Source organism: Ursus arctos, unplaced genomic scaffold (genome assembly GCF_023065955.2).
Source record: "Ursus arctos isolate Adak ecotype North America unplaced genomic scaffold, UrsArc2.0 scaffold_15, whole genome shotgun sequence".
Classification (NCBI taxonomy): Eukaryota; Metazoa; Chordata; class Mammalia; order Carnivora; family Ursidae; genus Ursus; species Ursus arctos.
In genome coordinates, this window is record NW_026622819.1 from 7,031,408 (window position 1) to 7,043,992 (window position 12,585).

The 12,585-nt window shown below is 42.0% G+C and overlaps 1 protein-coding gene across 5 annotated transcripts in view; it reads right to left on the reverse strand.

Moving 5' to 3' along the window:
- The window catches only part of SEMA5A (semaphorin 5A), a 477,069-nt gene that overhangs the window by 44,618 nt on the left and 419,866 nt on the right, over window positions 1-12,585 (reverse strand). The gene's annotated exons all lie outside the window — the stretch shown is intronic.

Consider the following 12,585-nt stretch of genomic DNA (forward strand, 5'->3'; position numbering starts at 1 on the left):
CGTGAGCCATTCTGCCGGGCCCTGGTTGGAAAGGAAGAGCGCGAGGTATTGTGGGAGAGGGAGAGCAAAGTAAAAGTTTTTAAAAAGTGACCATTGCTTCTTATTAATAATACCTAGGAAAGGCAAGGTGTGAATGAGGGACCTGCAGGCTATGTACTAAGTTCAGGTTGGTTGTTACAACTCATGTTTTATTAAAGACACCCGATACCATCCAGAGTTAATTTTAAATCCACTTTACAGAATAGTGACAGAATGAATATACATGTGTTGACAATCAAATTGTATTTCAATTTCACCAATTCCATTAAAGCTGTAGATTTAGTGAAAACCCACTATGTTTGAGAGAAATATATTGGGTTAATGCCTTTTGCTTTAAGGGCATAAACAGAATTTAACATGGTGTTCTATTCATTCTGCAAATGAGCTTTTCCCCAAGTGGTTCTCTGTAGGATGCTGATGGGCGCCACAGAGAAAAGCATCTGCTGTCAGGAGAGAGAGAGAGGCCACGAGTTCAACAAAGTTAAACGAGTTTCTTCAAGTCAGGAGTACTCCGAGCTCATTTTGGGGAAGCAGAACTGAGGGGAGCACACATTCCCAACACTTTTGGGGGAGAAGCTACCTGGAATCAAAAAAGTTCTCAAAGGGGGTGCCTGGGTGGCACAGCGGTTAAGCGTCTACCTTCGGCTCAGGGCGTGATCCCGGCGTTACGTGATCAAGCCCCACGTCAGGCTCCTCCACTATGAGCCTGCTTCTTCCTCTCCCACTGCCCCTGCTTGTGTTCCCTCTCTCGCTGGCTGTCTCTATCTCTGTCAAATAAATAAATAAAATCTTAAAAAAAAAAAAAAGTTCTCAAAGATGAGAGCAATTGCATCATTTATGATTGATTCTTTTTTTTAATATTTAATTTATTTCATAACTAGTCACTCTCCTAAACTACTTTTAGGCAAGTGATTCTCATGGGTTTTCTAGTCTTGTTTTTAACAATGGTAGCCACTTTCCTCTTTTGAATAATTATATTTTTTACCTTCATTTCTTTTGTATTACATTTCAAAACATTCTTTTTTGTTTTTTTTTTTTTTTGGTTTTTTTTATCTGTATATTGATATTTTTACTTTCATCTTACTTTTCTTTTCTTTTTAATGTTTTTTTATTATATTACGTTAGTCACCATACAGTACATCCCTGGTTTCTGATGTAAAGTTCGATGATTCATTAGTTGCGTGTAACACCCAGTGCACCATGCAATATGTGCCCTCCTTACTACCCATCACGGGCCTATCCCATTCCCCCACCCCCCCTCCCCTCTGAAGCCCTCCATTTATGATTGATTCTATAATTAACTTCATTGATTCAAAACTGAAAATAGGGGTGTATCCTATGTGGAAGTCACCCCTCTTCTGCCAAACGTAACTAGGATAGGGAAGACTGTGGATGGAGTCTTATGTTCATAAAATCGTTATTTAGCCCATTTGACTCCATGTTCTCATGGGGAAAGCCATCTAAAATATCTCCCTCCTTCAAGAATGTTGGCGGATGGCTCTCCAGTGAGCATATGATGTAGGGAGCTGGCGTGCCATTAGTTATGCTCCTCAAGCAATCTCTTCTCTGAGTTCATTTATACATGGGCTAGTCCGTTCTTACTGTGAAACTCTCTTCATTTCCAAGTTCACGGCCCTGGGTGATAACCAGGAGAGCCCAGCAGGCCCGTCCAGGGGGTCTACTCCTGTCAATCCCTGAAGCTAGCCCCTTAGCTTTCTCCCCTGTAAAGTGGGCATATAAAGTGACAAGTCGTGATGATCTGGGAGTGTTAATGAGATAATACGTTTACAGTGGTTAGCAGAGGGTCTAGGTTGTGGGGCATCTTTGTTCTGCACAGAGGCCTGGAACTGAAAACGGGTTGCAGAACATGAAAATAGTAGGAGTGGGATGCCAGGGTGGCTCAGTTGGTTAAGCTTCTGCCTTCGGCTCAGGTCATGACTCCAGGGTCCTGAGACCGGGTCCCGCATCGGGCTCCTTGCTTGGCGGGGAGACTGCTTCTCCCTCTACCTGTCGCTCCCCCTGCTTGTGCTCTCTGCTCTCTCTCTCCCCAACAAATAAATAAAATCTTAAAAATAAAAAAGAAAATAGTAGGAGTTCTTCAAAGATGGTCAGGATACAGAACCTGAAAATATTAGAGGCTCTCCAAAGTTGGTCATTAGCAATCAAGAAATCATCCTCTCTCAGTGTGGATGATCACAGTAACCCATAATTATCTTAGCAGGTCATACTCAGGGGAATGGATTTATCTAACTGGTAAAACAAGCTTAAATTTAACTTGCATCCAAGTTTCTATATATATATATATCATTTCCCTCCCTCTGTAATGTGGTCATCTAGTGGAAAACTTCAAAATTTGTTCTTATCTGTGTTTACATAAAGCTGGCTTTTTATCAGTTCATGTTCCTTAAATAATCATCTAAGATTTCATGCCCTAAAAAATAGTAGTAAGAAATTTAATCTAAATTTCATTTAATCTAAAATCCTTACATCATGAATGATATATTTGGAACATTCACTGCTAGGGCCAAAGTCCTTCTGTCGTTTCATCTCACCAGTATGGAAATAGAACACTTGGGTTTGTTGGGGCTTTCAAAGCTAGGATCCCATCATTAATGGGTCTGGGAAATGGAAAACATGTCTTATCAGCATCTTTTGCTAATAATTTAAATCACAAGTGACTGTATTATAGTTATTATTTTTTTTTTTGCTCTTCTTTTGGCTGATTTATTGGGGGAAAATAATTAGTTCCTCAAATAAAGATCCTTAAATGACTGTTTATAATTCAGATTGTTTAATGAGATTCCTATTACCTCCTGAATATTTCCTGCCAGAACTTATGGTTAATGACCTACATATCTTAATTAAAGCATTTATATTTTTGAAATTAAGAGTCACTGTAATATTGTCCAAATGACATTTTCAATTAACAGCATAGTTATGAAAATAGAAGTTCCATGTTATCTATCCATCCATCCATCCATCTGCTCATCCCTTCATCCATCTTTCAATAATCGCTATTGGAGCACTTATGCCATGTACAAGATACTAAGCTAGATCTTCAGGATTTTAGATGTTACTGGTGAAACAAACGGGGGAAGTCCAAGGGAGACACCTGCAAGAGTTTAAGCCGATATCGACTATGTGTTATGGGAGTTAAGATGCAGAGGGAACTAACTGGAAATAACATCTAGTAACTAATTGCATTGTGGCCAATCCCATGGGCTACTCAGCATGGGATCCTGTGTCTGACCCATCAGTTCCATACCAAGGGGTGCTGTCCTCACAACTATGGCACCAGAGGAGGGACACACACAACGCTTTGGTTGCCTTGAGCAACCAATCCTGGCTAAATTACCCATGCCCTAAGAGTAGCATGTCACTGCTAATACAAAACAAAATGAAAACCCACGTGCAATCTTAGCTGCCTTAAAAAAAGTTTAAAGTCTTGATCACAGGAAATAAAAAGATCCACTAGTTAAAATATAAGTTGTCAAAATATGGGGTATTTATTCCTATTTTTTTCTTAATACAGTTAAGTTTTTGTGCCTCGGTTTTATAAATGTTCACAATATATGCACAGGGTCCCTGCAATAATCCTAATGAAAAGAGTAAAGTACAAGGAGGGCCTGCCAAGGACATGTGGTCACAAGTGATGGCCACTTTCATTCCAAGACCCAAGGCGTGGCTGGGCTCCCTGTCCTCCATCATCATTCCACTGCCTTTCCTCCCAAAGCTGGGAGCGATATTAACAAGAAGCCCCCCAGTCTCTCAGCAAAAGAGATGCATTTCCCTTCTGAGGATAAAGGCTTTGTCCTTTCTTATCTGCTAGAATCACCATCCTAGTGAAGTAATGTAAACCCACAATGACTTTAATATGATCCTTTGCAACTAAATTATCACAAAAGTGAATATTCTGTCTAAATGAAGTGACAACATCATAAAACAGTAATTCGTCTATGACCGCTATTGATAGATTTCTAAGATTTATAACCTTGTCTCTCAGATCTTAATTTAATGGCTTTATGATTTCTTGGGGTTATAATTAAATCTACTCATTACTGACATACTATTGATGCAGTAGAATTTTTTTTCTTTTTTACAGTAGCCTAGAAACATTTCTCACATCTGCTTATATTTTGTTTGTTTTTCTTACCTATACCCTAAGTTTTAGGACACAATTCTGCTACTTTCTGTGCCCCACTTCTCATGGGTCTCTCTCTACTTCCATTTCTGTGACAGGGTAGACAGCAGATGACCAAGCTTATTTTGAACAAGCGTCGAGAATCGTCAGACTTTGTGAGGACATCAGAGTCTTTGCCACAAGGCTGGACAGCAAAATGCCTGTAACTCACCTGCCTTCTAAACCTGGCCTTGCTCTGGCCACCGGCTTCAGTGTGGCTGCTTGCCCACAACAGAGGACTGCAGTGGAATTCAATATTCAAGGTGTTGAAACCAAACTTAGAAGTTAAACACTTGTGGACTCAAATATACTTAACATATGGCGATGACATAAAACAGTTGATTAATCTGGAAGTGTCCTATAAAAAACAATTGTCCAAATCAATGTTTAAAGACTGGACAACACTGTGGATTTTCATCTGCTTAAATATGATTAGAAAATCATTCTGCTGGAAATTCCTAAAATAGAAAACGGTGATTGAATCAGGAAGTAGGTAAACTTCTCCCACATCCATATTTTAAGCCGCAGGTATGTATTTCTCCTGATGCATGTTCCATACTCATTCCTTAGTTTTTAGGCATCTAAATAAACCCTTCCCCCTTATCGGCACTATAGAGACACACTTTTATACATGAAAATATAAAAACTCATGATGGAGCTCCCTTATTTAGAAGTTACTTGAAAGTTATTGAACCAACAAATGCAGTTGCAACTCTCATTCTAGAATGTTGCTTCTTTAATAAGGAAGGGGTGTTTCTTATTCAAAGCCATCATTCAGGCCTCGGGAGAATGCCCCAGTTAAAATATTTGGAATTCTGTACTGTGGATGACTTTAAAATTCATTTTTCTATTCCAGAAAACATCGCAAAATTTAAGCAAGAGCATTGACTACTTTCTGCTTCAATTTCTACTCATTTAGGTGAAAAGATTCTATAGCTTGGCAGAATAAAAATGTCTGCCCTTTCAAAATACGACTAAAGCATCTCTAAATTGCTGGATTTTCTTACAAATGTAAGTATATAGAATAAAAAAATAGGTGATACTTTGGGGTAAATGTAGACATCTACACTTTCTCTTATACGGTGACAGGAATAATTTTAGTTTTCTTCTTTTAGAACATTAAAGGTTATTTGGCTTTATTGCGCCATGAAATGTCCTAAATCGCGTTCAGACAGAATGCTCAGGCAGGGGAGGGAGATGTCAGGATCGTTCACACATGTGGGCAGGCGAGAATGACATCTGCAGCTGGAAGCCTAAATATCTCTTTATTACCTCTAATATATACTTACATATAAAATATATATAATTCCACAAAATGGCAATCAAATTAGTATGCGAGGGGCTCTAGCGTAAGAGATTCTGAAGGGCGGGCCGTCGTGCCCACCTAGAAGAACAGGGACTTGATCAGCATTAATTGTATTTCTTTGGCTCCACATTAGCCAAGGGTAAAGCCAGAGTCCTTGGTCTTCCAGATACTCAGAAACTCAGGCCAACCACGTTGTCCCAACCCCTGCGCCCCGTGTCCTGTATCCCAGCCCCGTCGCACTGTCTTGAAGACCCACAAACATACGCTGTGGCTTCAGGCCCCTACGCCTTTCTTCTAAGATGCCTGTACTCCTCAATTTACCCCCCAAATACTACTCCCTCCCTGGGGCTACCGCTCTCCCCGACCCTGGGAAGGAACAGACAAAGGACAGAGAACCCGATGACATGTCTGCACGGGTCTGTGAGATTGGCGAAGAGGGCCGCTACCAATTTCTCGTTTTCCCATTCCTCGCCCAGCACTGGACACCTGCCATCTGTCACTCAGCAGGTGCTCAGCCGGCATCAGACCTGCCAGCACTTCTCAGGCAAACACGGCATGAACGGGCTCCACACATCACAGCACAGGACAGGGCCAGAATTATTTTCCATAAATCTTCCTCACTGGTGTCCAAAATCTTTAGAAATACTGAATAACTTTTCAATCAATAAATAACATATAAACAGGTAACGATTAAGTGGCTATGGTTCGAGTGGGGCAGGGGCCAGGTGCCCCTCCAGCTGAGCACCCCCACGCCACTGCCATTTGTAGGGGCTCAGCGTGGCACCACCTGCCAAACACAGCAGTGAGTGACTGTCACCCTCCATGTAATGACCAGTGTCTGATCTCTGAGACACAGGTAAAAGAGCTGGCAGGAATCCTTGGGATTCATTCTTTCTATCCCTGACCTTACAACTCTTCGTTTTTTTTTCCCTTGTTGTATTGACTTGGCTATGATCTCCAGCACAATACCGAACATTAGCAGGGCTGGCAAGAATCCTTAGCTTTTTCTCGACTTTAATGGAATCGCTTCTAATCTTTTACCACATAGCAGGATGATGTTTTGCTACAGTGTTTTAAGAGGCATCCTTCAGGTTACAGTTATCCTTGAAGGTTAAAGAAGCTCTTGTCCACGCTGCGTTGACTTTTATTTTAACTATTATGAATGCGTGTTGGATTTTATCAAACATTTATTCTGCAACTATAGAAATGGCTTTTAGCATTCTTTCTCTGTTAATCTCATTAGCATAAAATGTCTTATTTACTAGATTCTCCCCTTGATCACTGTCATGTCAAATCACGAGTATGAACATATGAATATAAGTGAAATGTAAATATTTATACGAGCATATTTATACTTAAAGCTCGATGAGCTGACAATGTACAAGACGGCACAGTACGCCTACTGCCCAAAGGACGATCCTGGCAGAGGGGGTGTGGGGGGCTGAAAATTAGCCTGCATCTCTCCTAAGCCATGAGCCTTGGCACAGGGCTGTCTGTACTTAGAGGAAGAGGCACTGTTCTTCCTATAAAAACATACTGTCTGTGGGCCCAAAACCGAGCCTGGGGTACTGTGACCCCCGGAAGGGGAAACTTGTTGAAATTCACACAAAGGGGGAGATGCCTGGGTGGCTCAGTTGGTGAAGCATCTGCCTTCGGCTCAGGTCCTGGGATCGAGCCCCACATCGGGCTCCCTGCTCAGCGGGAATCTGCTTCTTCTCCCTCTGTCTGCCGCTCCCCCTGCTTATGCTCTCTCTGCCTCCCTCCCTCTCTCTGTCAAATAAATACAAAAATCTTAACACACACACACACACACACACACACACACACACACACACCCCAAATTCACATAAAGGTACCTTACAGGTGAACAGGGCTCTCGGCTCTCAACCATTTCTAATCCTCAGAGCCAACACCATTTACCAAGTGACTCAACCACTGGACATGTTATCCTGAGAAAACTCGCTCTATTAGTCTTTGCCCTGAAACAGCCGCACCCCTCTGTCTGTGCTGAGAATCCCTGCTATTTGTGAGCGAGGGCTACTAGCTCTGTCACCTCGAATGCCTTTCCTCTACTTGGAGATGCGGCCATGAGAAAAGCCACCCGGATGTTGAACTGGGGGTGAGAGGCACAAATAAAACTTAACATGTTGAAGAACTGACTCTTCTCTGCACACATTTCAACAAATACGAGGACCTTCTTGAGAGACCATTTCCTCTCTGCTACTGGTTCAAAAATATAAGAGTTCTGCCTTGATCTGAATGCCACCGACGCCTTTCACATAATTCACTGAGCAGCTACCTCGTGCCAGGCACTGAGAAGGTGCTCGGGGTGCAGTGGAGAGCCACGGAGACAGGGCGTCTGCAACTGGGAGCTTGGAATCTCACGGTATCCTCCACAAAGTATTCCCATGTCGCATGGTGGGGAGACTGAGGCAAATAAGCATCACCCTGCTTTCTCTACCTTCAGCCTCACCAATAGCTTCATCCTGAAATGGTTACAGAACATGATTTACAATTAAAAACCATGCCAAGCAAATATCAGTGCCAGGATTATAAAACTTTTTTATTGTAATACCAGTCCTGCTGTACATATTTATGTAGGAAGCCTATCTTTTATAACGTGAGTATTTAGGCTGGAGATTAATTCAGATTCCTTTCAAACAAATGAGGCAAGCCCAGTAAGTTCATGGTAAACTCACAGCCACACTTGGTCAGGGGCCTCCCTATGCAAATATCAGCATAAAAGCAACAAAAGGGGTTACAAATTCTTTTAAGAAACAAGAAGTCATGTCTGTGGGGAAAAAAGTTATCCATTAGTTACACTTGTTTTTTCAAAGACTCAGGTAAAAGGTACAAATCAGATGAGAGAATTTTTAAAAATTAACTATTTATATCAGCATGAAACAGGGTTTCATTTGGTCAGATTCCTCTCATTCTGCTGCGATTTACGGGGCCCATCTAAGAACAATATGATCTCTGAGTGCCAAGGGTGACAAGACAATGTGAGAGCATGAGAAGCCCCGAGAAGATAATATAAAATATGGGCACCCAAGCAAAAGCCTCCCAAACCCCTTCATGAAGGCGCACACATGGAATCACATCTCCCAGAAAGCCCCAGAAACTGTGGTTTACAAAATACTCCATCAGTCCCAACAGGCCAGAAGTATTTACATTTGCAGGTTAGCGGATGGCAGGCTAAATGACCCATCTGTCTCAGTGATATTCACAGTGGACAGAAAACAACGAAGCTGTTGGGTCCACAGGCAAATCTCTCTCCTGTAGGTAGATGCCGAGGGGTCCTCGATGGACTTGGTGGGGGGCATCCTCAGAGCGCTCTGCGCCAGACGCAAGCCACCCTCACACATACCTCCCAAGAAACACCAGGTGTTCTGCCAAGTCCAGAGCCAGCACCTGCTGGGGACACCATTTATATTCAAAGTCCCACTGAACACTGGTCTTCCTAAGTCTCAGTGACCCCCCAAACACCCAAAAACTTCTGCTAAATAGTGACATGGGGGCTTTTCCAGAAAAAGCCATCCCATGAAGAAGAGACTAACTGGTTCCTTCCATTCCCTGGACACCTGTCGCTTGGATTCAACGATGGCACTTTCTACCTGAAGTCAATGCTACTTGGGTTAGTATCATTCTCCTCCCAGGCTGAGAGCTCTTGAGGACAGCAACCTATCCAGATTCTCACTCCACCCGGCCCACATCCCAAGTGCTCAAACTCAGTCACTCAAGTCTTGTTTGTTATGGGGACAGAGATGGACGAGACTTGGGCTGGTGTGTACGGAGTGCACCAAGGGAAATAAGACAACATTTGATCAGCAGGCAGGTTGATGGTCTAAAAAGGGCTCAGGGTCACTAGTACATGGGATTCTTATTTACAGAAGGGAGCTCAAATATTGGAATCTGCGCCCCTTTAAAATAGTAAATTCAGATTTTCTTTTCTAATTAGGTGCTCTGCATTAGTTCTATGTACTCATGTCTTGCCTGTGGGGATCTGATAAGGTCTGCGAAGGTCACTGCCAAGTATAATCTAATATCGAAACCAATTTTAATGAACTTCATACACTGTTACTGCAGGCGCACTGGTTTTCAGTGCTAAACTCGACTCACTTGGAGCAGCCTTGTAAAGCTAATTAGAAAGAATTTGAAATAACTTAAGAATATGAACAAGAAATAAAATGTTCATAAGCAAACATCATGGGAAGAAAAATTAAATGTGAAGGAAAGGCCACTCCACTGGGGTGTGAAGAATCTCTATGAAAGAGAAGATCAGCCAAAAAATATGTTCGGTCGTAAAAGACGAAGAAGAAACCCCAAAGCAGACACGGGCCACATAATCTGCGAGGATAATCACTTCAATTGAAAAGATGTTGACAGTACTTCCCTAAACTGCCACCATCTTTAGCAAAATTAATCCATGAATTTAATAACTAGGTTTATTTACTCCCTAATTCCACATTCTGCTGGATGTCGAGGATACAACCGTGAATAAAACAGAGAACGTCCCTGACTTTAAAATCTTAAAAAACCCTTTTTCTTGTTGTTATTAGTTAGTACAAAAACAAATTAGTTCATCTCTTATTCGTGTGATGGGACTTTCCTCTCTGAAATAGGACTAAACCCAAGTTTAAATGACCCATTTTTGAGCAACGCGGACCTTAAATGTAAGCTTTTTAGGTCAAGGAGCAAGCTACCTGCTAAGGTTGAAGCAACGATTGTGGGAAAGGAGCGTAGTTCAGAGTAAGGACCACACACATACGGACCCTCAGGTGTTTGCACCCACATTACGTATGCATTTTGGATTCGAGAGCGTCTATCTTTTCAGTAAGACCAACTTTTTTTTTTTTCACTGCCAAGCAAAAGTAATTGAAAACACGATGTAGGTTAAATATTTGAAGTCAGTAGTGGAGTTGTACTGTGGCAATATATCTTTTTTTATTATGTTCAGCTAGCCAACATACATCATTAGTTTTTGATGTAGTGTTCAATGATTCATTAGTTGCGTATATACCCAATACTCATCACAAAAGGTGCCCTCCTTAATACCCATCACCCTGTTAACCCCTCCCCCCCACCCTGAAACCCTCAGTTTGTTTCCCGGGGTCCATAGTCTCTCACGGTTCATCTCCCTCTCAGATTGCTCCCCCTTCAGATTTCCCTCCCTTCCCCTATGGTCCTCTGTGCTATTGCTTATGTTCCACATATGAGTGAAACCATATGGTAATTGTCTTTCTCTGCTTGACTTACTTCACTTAGCATAATCGCCTCCAATTCCATCCATGTCGATGCAAATGGTGGGTATTCATCCTTTCTGATGGCTGAACAATATTCCATTGTATATATGGACCACATCTTTTTTATCCAGTCATGTGTTGAAAGGCATCTCGGCTCCTTCCACTGTTTGGCTATTGTGGACACTGTTGTTAAGAACACTGGCAATATTAACCTAAGAAAGTTAGCCTCTCTCTGATCACGGAACTCCAACAGCAAGTTAACTAGAGGTGAGTGGTGGGCACCTTCAGCCTGGTATTGACGACCTTGTAGGAACGAATCAACATACTTTCCAACTCAGTGTCTTACTTTCAGGTCCTGGAGAATTCCCCATATCCTCTGATTTACACCCTTCAAGCCTGTTCCGTTCACCGAGAAGCTCCCACTCCATCTCAACGTGGCCAGATCCTGGCCGCACCTTGTGGGGCCCTTGGCCCATCCAGCCAGAGGTAACCTCTGCCTCCTTTGGGCTCTTTAGTTCCTCTTCATTGTTCCACTGGCATTCCTGATGAGTTCCTTATATTCCAGCCACACGATTTGTATTTTTCTTCCTAGGCCAGGAAGTCAGCTCTTGGAGGTTAGAAATTTTATTACACATATCTGCATATCTTCCCTACTACCCAATGTACTGATTTACACATAGTACATCATCAACATTTTTGGCCAATCGGGTCTACAGATGAAAAGCTCTGAAAATTCTACACACGATGGGATGACAGACATGAATCAGGGACCGAAGTCACGGAGAGTTTTCTTTCCTTCCATGGTTAAACTATTCAGAAATTAACAATATCATAGGAGATTACGCCATTAGAGAAATTAATTATCAAAGAAGACGCATATAACAGGCACAGATGGCAAGGTCTTATCACTAAAAGCTATTAGCAGTTGTGAAGATAAGAGAAAGAAATCAACTTCCTTCTCTCGGCCGCAGCCATTCCTTCCTCCCACACGACGACACTAAAGTTCCTTCGAGGACTGCTCTCCAACAGCCTCACACGGGGGCAATTTCGCTGGACCAGGATAGACCGGAACAGATGTGGGAAATGTTTCACATCATGACAGAAGCGAGATGCCAAATGGTCGTGTGTGGGATGGGACTTTCTCACGCAGCATGGCTTATAAAATCATGCAAGAATGTGGCATGCTATGAGCCAATTCTATCTTTAAGGGACTTTACTGCAACTCCTCCCCTCAAACCAGAGCCTCCTGAGATTCTGCAAGTCAAAGGGATCTTGAAAAACCATGCCAGGGAGAGAAACGGAGACACTACTGTTCGAAGAATGTTCTTATGGCACACCATGAGACCACAGAGCAAAATAATTACACTTTTTTTCCCCCTGACAATTCTCGAAGGCTTCTACACATCACCTTGTATTTCTGTTTGGAACTATTAAAAAACAAATGATGTGCTGTGTGGTGACTAACATATCATAATAAAAAAAAAGCACAGATTCTCAAATGGATTTGGGTTGTAAATACGTATCTTTAAAATTTTCAGTTTCAAGTTTGATTTGTTCCCAAGTTCTGTAATAAAATTGACACTTAATTTGTTAAAAATATAAATAAATAAAAAAATAAAGGAAAAAAAAGTCTAAATGTAGCAGGAGCCTCTTATGGTTTTCCTTGTATTCACATAAAAGGGTTCTGAACGGGGCCCTAGTGCTTACACATTTTAGGACGGTCAGAGGGGTAGCACTTGGGAAAGAGGCAACCATGGCATCTGGGAAAAACAATGTTTTTAAAACCATTTTTTCATGTTCCAACTTCTGTTGCTTCC